Here is a 7,291-nt window from a genome sequence, read left to right on the forward strand (position 1 = left end):
GCTGTCATGACCCATTTCACGACATGCAAATTCATCAGCTGAGCTCAATTTCCCTTGAATCAGTGGCCCAGTAAATATAATTACTCTGCTAATTTTAAATTCCAAATGGTCAGCTCAGGTTAAAGAATGCCCATTCAGCAGTTAAAATTCTATAACTAATTGAGAAAACAGAGGGTCTACATGCCAGGATTTTGACAGAGAAGCAGGGAACAATTTTGTTTCTCGTCACCTCCTAGGCCTCTGGCACACAACAAATAGGAACATTTCCAGATATTTTCCTCTGAATTTTGTGTGTGTGTATGTGTTGGAAATAGCAACTTGACACTTCAGAGAATGGGCAAGGAAATGTGTCTTCACAAACCTTGTCTTTTCGAGACTGGGCTGATCTGTTTAAGAGGAATGGGGTGGTTGGTTCTTGAATAAACTATTCAAAGCCCACATTAAAAATAAATTAATGTGTGACAATGAAATGTTTTCAAAATAATGCATTTGTTCCCTAGAGCCTCTAAGGAACATCAGTGTGTTATTGGACTGGATAATGTATCAAAAATTGCTTTAAAAGATATTATTAGGACAATTGGTAAATTTGGCATAAGATTACAGATTAAGGCATTATGTCAATATCAGATTTTCTGAATTTTATTACTGTCTTGTTCTTAGAAAATATACACTGAAAAAATATACACTGAGGAGTACAGGATCATGATGTCTGCAGAGTACTTTTAAATGATTCAGAAAAAATTAATGTGTGTGTGTGCAGACAGAGAGAGTGAGGAGAGAGTGCATGAATGCACAAGAGCTCACATGTGGCAAAATGTTAAAAATGGATAAAAATTGGTGAATTTGGGTAAAGGGAATAGGAGAGTTCTCCATAGAATTCTTGACAGTCCGTTATACATTTAAAATTATTCCTAAATAGAATGTTTGTTTTTGTTTGTTTGTTTGTTTTGAGACGGGGTCTTACTGTTGCCCAGGCTGGAGTGCAGTGTCACGACCTCTTCTCACTGCAAGCTCCGCCTCCCGGGTTCACACCATTCTCCTGCCTCAGCCTCCTGAGTTACTGGGACTCCTGCCACCACGCCTGGCTAATTTTTTTTGTATTTTTAGTGGAGACGGAGTTTCACCGTGTTAGCTAGGGTGGTCTCGATCTCCTGACCTCGTGATCTGCCCGCCTTGGCCTCCCAAAGTGCTGGGATTACAGGCGTGAGCCACAGCGCCCAGCCATAAAATGTTTTTAAAAGTTAATTAATTCTGCAAATGAGTTCAAAAGCCCAGGCCAAAAAAGTTAAGTACATTAAAGGTTACTCAAAAGTCAAATTAAATGTCAACCTATAGTTCACATCCATGTCTAGTTGTTTGAAAGCCAAATCTGATCATGGCACTGTCCTTGTAAATGGTTCTTGCATTTTTGCCCATGCAGTCTCCTTGGCTGCCGAGTGAATTCCTCTTCAGGCTGGAAGGTCTTCCTTCTCTTTTTCTCCAGGCAGAGCTGACTGTTTCCTCTTCCTCCAACTTAGGAAGTAACCATATTATAGGACACTATATTTTGTATGTTCATTTGTAAGGCTATCTCTCCCAGAAGACTGAACAGAAATTTATAGAGGGTAGATAACATGAGTTACTCATCTTTTTATTAGTCCAGCAACTCTGGCATAATGTAAGTTCTCAATTTGTGCTGACTGCATGCGTGAATGAGTGAATGAATGAGCAGATAACATCTGAGCTTGACCTAGATGAATGAAAAGAAATAAAAATACAATATAATCAGGATTTATTTATCTTACATGCCTGAAGTTCATAGCTGATAAGAGGCTGGAACTTGAGCAGGCCCAGGTCTGCCCACTTCAGAACTCATGTGAATTCCATTAAGTTGGAGAGGCAGGATTGGGCAGAGAAAACGAGACCTGGAATTGGGTATTAATCTATAGGATGTAGATGATCAGCAGTACTTGTCTATGTGCAGTAGGATTGTTTAACAGAAAGGTAAATTAAGGGCTTGGACCTGTGCCTGACTCTTGGTGAGCACCCCACAAATATTAACTATTAGTAGTCTTGGGAAAGACATTTAACCATTGACTTGATGGTGATATTATTATCTGGCTTTGCATCTTCTGGAATTTTCATTTCTGAAGAGTTTTGATTAATGGCTCAATGCTGATAAAAGGAGTTCTCGATGTGGTTCTGTATTGAAATGGTAGGAATTTCTAGCTTTTAAAAATTCTACCATATACCAGCTTTGTGACTTTCAGATGAATTATTTAGGTAATCTCTCTTGCCTCTGTGTCTTCATCTGTAAATGGGAATAATAATTGTGCCAATATCCTAGGGTTGTTATGAGGATTACATGTTTAACATATACAATGCAGTTGTCTTTTTGTTTTGAGACAGACTGTCTGTCACCTAGACTGGAGGGCAGCGGCATGAACACAGCTCACTGCAGCCTTGACCTCCTAGGCTGAAGCAATCTTTCTGCCTCAGCCTCCCGTGTAGCTGGAACCACAGGTGCACACCACCTCGCCTGGCTAATTTTTTTATTTCTTTGTAGAGATGGAGTCTCACTCTGTTGCTCAGGCTAGTCTCAAATTCCTGGGTTCAAGTGATCCTCCTGCCTCAACCTCCCAAAGTGCTGGGATTATAGATGTGAGCCACTGCACCCAGCTACAATGCAGTTTTTGTTCTCATTTGCCTTCCCCAAATGAGATATTATATGTAAATTTGGTATAGTACCAATTCATTTATTTTAGTGGCTGCGTAATAGCCATAATGTGGGTATACAGATTTTTAATTTATTGGCCATCATCCAACTAATCAGCATTTGCTTTATTTACAGTTTTTCTCAAAGAGCAATGCATTACAAATCTGATGCGTGTGCTTGTTTGGGAGAAAAAAACAACCTGGTAGACAAATTGGAGGTATGAAGCTCAATGAATTTTTACACCGAACATACCCATATTATCAGCTTCTAGATCAAGAAATAGAACATTACCAGCTCCCCAGAAGCCTTCATCTTATCCACTTGTAGTCATTAACAGCTACCTTCTAATTTCTATGTTTTGTGTGTTTGGAGGTTGTATATAAATGGAAGTATGCATTTGTATGCTGTTGTGCCTGGCTTCTTTTGAGAGATTCAATCCTATTGATGCTTGGAGTGTTCATTCTTATTCTGTACAGTATACCACTGAAAGAATATGAGAATCCATCTGGCCATTCTAGTCTTCAAAGATACTGGGTATCGTCTTTGTTCGTTTTGTTCTGCTATAACAGGATACCTGAAACTGGGTAATTTATAAAGAACAGAACTTTATATCATAGTTCTAGGTGCTGGGAAGTCCAAGACCAAGGCCTCTTTAATCCTGAGCCCAGGATTAAAAGGAATAGCATACAAAATGGCATTCTCTGGAGGGGAGGAACATTGTTCCTTACATAACAGAAGAGAGCAGCCGAGAGAGTGACAGAAGGCCAAATTCATCCTTTTATAGCAGCACCAATCTCACTCTTGAGGGTGGAGCTGTTATGGCCTAATCGTCTTTTCAAGAGCCCACCTCTAAATACTGGTCCACTGGCAATTAAATTTCGACATGAGTTTTGCAGGGGACAAACATTCAAACTATAACTGTTAGTTTCCAGGTTTAGACCTCTGTGAATAGTGTTGCAGTCACTATTCTTCTGCATTGCTTCTGGTGAGCATATGCACACATCTCCATTGAGCATATACCAAGAGTGGTATTTCTACATCGCAAGGTATTCATATGTTCAGATTTGGAAGACACTGGCAAACAGGATTTCAAAGTGATTGCATCAGTACACACTGCCACTAGCAGTGTGTGTGTTTTTTTTTCAATTTTTTTTTATTTTCAAGACGGAGTCTCACTCTGTTGCCCAGGCTGGAGTGCAGTGGCACAATCTCGGCTCACTGCAACCTCAGCCTCCTGGGTTCAAACGATTCTCCTGCCTCAGCCTCCCGAGTAGCTGGGATTACAGGCACGTGCCACCATGCCTGGCTAATTTTTGTATTTTTAGTAGAGATGGAGTTTCGCCATGTTGGCCAGGCAGGTCTCGAACTCCAGACCCCAGGTGATCTGCCCCTCTCAGCCTCTCAAAGTGCTGGGATTACAGGCGTGAGCCGCCACACCCGGCCAGTGTGTGTTAGTTTTCATTGTTCTACACTCTTGCCAAAACTTGGCAATTTTCTGGTACATAAGTTTTTTCTTCTAGGGACAGAGTCTGGGGAGTAATTGCTAAGTCAGTATATTTATGTGCATTTAACTTAAACAGATGTAGCTAGACTGTTTCCCATAAAGTTTATATGACTACATTTTCACCAGGAATGTGAGAGAATACTCTTCTCTGTATATTTCCAGCAACAAGAAATAGTAGTGGTCTTTGAACATTTTGCCATTCTAATGGGTAGAAAATATTACATTGTTATTTTAATTTGAATTCCTTACTATTAGTTAATTTTTTTTTTTTTTTTTTGAGATGGAGTCTTATTCTTGTTGACCAGGCTGGAGTGCAATGGTGCAATCTTGGCTCACCACAACCTCCACCTCCCAGGTTCAAACAATTCTCCTGCCTCAACCTCTCGAGTAGCTGGGATTACAGGCATGCATCACCACTCCCAGCTAATTTTGTATTTTTAATAGAGATGGGGTTTCTCCATGTTGGTCAGGCTGTCTCGAACTCCCAACCTCAAGTGATCTGCCTGCCTCGGCCTCCTGAAGTGCTGGGATTACAGGCGTGAGCCACCGCGCCCGGCCACTGTTAGTTAATTTTTGTATTTGTTGGCCACTTGGATTTGATCTTCCATGAACTGTCTTTTTAATAGATAATAGGTTACTGAATTCGTGACCTATTAGAAAAGATTAAAGGAATGATTTTAGCCCAGGGAAGAAAAGACCCAAGGGAAACTGTATTAGCTGTCTCTGAGTATCTGAAGGCTGATGTTCTAAAGAATCCATGTATTTTATGTATCTCTTGTAGGCCGAGTTGAGAACAATGAATGGAAGTTTAAGGTAACATTTTAAATTAAATTTAGAAAGGATTTTGAAAAACATTATTACGATTTTTTTCTTTAATTATACTTTAAGTTCTGGGATACAGGTGCAGAACATGCAGGTTTGTTACATAGGTACACACGTGCCATGGTGGTTTGCTGCACCCATCAACCCGTCATCTACATTAGGTATTTCTCCTAATGCTATCCCTTCCCTAGCCCGCCACCCCCGACAGGCCTCGGTGTGTGATGTTCCCCTCCCTGTGTCCATGTGTTCTTATTGTTCAACTTCCACTTATGAGTGAGAATATGCAGTGTTTGGTTTTCTGTTCTTGTGTTAGTTTACTGAGAACAATGATTTCCAGCTTCATCCATGTCACTGCAAAGGACATGAACTCATCTTTTGTTTATTTATTTTATTATTTTTTATTTTATTTTGATTTTTTGGGGACGGAGTCTCGCTCTGTCGCCCAGGTTGGAGTTCAGTGGCGTGATCTCGGTTCACTGCAAGCTCTGCCGCCTGGGTTCATGCCATTCTCCTGCCTCAGCCTCCCAAGTAGCTGGGACTACAGGTGCCCACCACCACGCCCAGCTAATTTTTTTGTATTTTTAGTAGAGACGGGGTTTCACCATATTCACCAGGATGGTCTCAACCTCCTGACATTGTGATCCGCCCACTTCAGCCTCTCAAAGTGGTAGGATTACAGGCATGAGCCACTGCGCCCGGCCGAACTCATCCTTTTTTATGGCTGCATGGTATTCCATGGTGTAGAAAGGATTTTTAAACCTAGTGTTATCCCAGCAGCTGAGTGCAGTGGCTCATGATTGTAATCCCAGCTACTCAGGAGGCTGGGGAGGGAGGATCACTTGAGCCCAGGCATTCAAGATCAGCCCAGGCCACATAATGGGATCTTCTCTCTTCAAAAAATAAATAAAATAAAAGATATTATTACCCCATTAAAACACACTTTCTCCAGCTGGGTGTGGTGGCTTATCCCTGTAATCCTAGCACTTTGGGAAGCCAAGGTGGACAGATTGCCTGAGCTCAAGAGTCCAAGACCAGCATGGGCAACATGGTGAGGCCTCTTGTCTCTATTGAAAATACAAAAAATTAGCCAGGCATGGTGGTGCATGCTTGTGGTCCCAGCTACTTGCGAGGCTGAGGCAGGAGAATCGCTTGAACCCAGGAGGCAGAGGTTGCAGTGAGCTGAGATTATACCACTGCACTCCAGCCTGGGTGACAGAGTGAGGCCCTGTCTCCAAAAAAATACAAAACAAAACAAAAAAACACGCTTTCTCCAATGTTGTTCATGTGTGTGTCCCTGAGGAGAATGCCTTGCCTGCTTACCGGTCAGGGGTGTGTAGGACGGGATTCCTGCACTGAGTTAGAGATGGTCTTGGATAAGAGGTTGCAAAATCAGGTTAGGCCCAATAATCAAGTTAGAAACCTTAAAATGCAGATTCCCAGTGTCCTGCCTTTAAGCTTTTGCAAAGAAGGCCCAGGGAGGGCCCCAGGAATCTGTGTTTTGAAAACACTTACCAAGTGATTCTCACGTAGCCTGTGTACAGACCAACACTTGAGAAATACCAGACCAGACGACCTCTAGAATCCCTTTGAGTTTTAAAGCGACAGATTTTATCAGCTGCTAGGTTAGTGATGTTGTTTAATACAAAATGTGGTAAGTTCAGATAAAAAAGGACGGTAAACAGCCCATCCACAGTTCCATAGCCCTCTGACTAGTACCTCCCTAAGGAAATACAAGGAATATGTTTTCCTTCTACAAATTAATATGTCCTAACTATAATCCTCATACAAATAAAACTACCTATGAAATCATGAGTTACAGGTTAATAATTTGTAGACAAAGTATCTTTGGAATTCTGCAAAGGTGGGGGATAGTCATGATTTCACATGTGATTCTATAAGGAGACAAATAAATACCCTGGTGAAAATGAACCATCGTTAAAGAGAATAAGCTTTGCAGTCACAGGTTTGGTTCCACTCTTCACTTCCATCTCCTTATCTGTAAAGTGGGAACAAAAATACAATATCTGCTTTAAGGAGATTTCCCCCAGGGATATGTGGATAATGGGGTAATAGGACACCACATAAAATGACCAGCACAGCACTTGGTGCATAGGAATACTTAATAACTATGAATTCCCTTTCATATTTTCCCTTATGGAGTCAGCACAAGCCACGCTATTTTTAATATAGCTAGTTCTCTTTTTTCTATAATTCAATAGGTCAGAAAATAGATTTGATCTTGATATGGCTGTTTAAAAGTATTACAAGCA

Source organism: Macaca mulatta, chromosome 4 (genome assembly GCF_049350105.2).
Source record: "Macaca mulatta isolate MMU2019108-1 chromosome 4, T2T-MMU8v2.0, whole genome shotgun sequence".
Classification (NCBI taxonomy): domain Eukaryota; kingdom Metazoa; phylum Chordata; class Mammalia; order Primates; family Cercopithecidae; genus Macaca; species Macaca mulatta.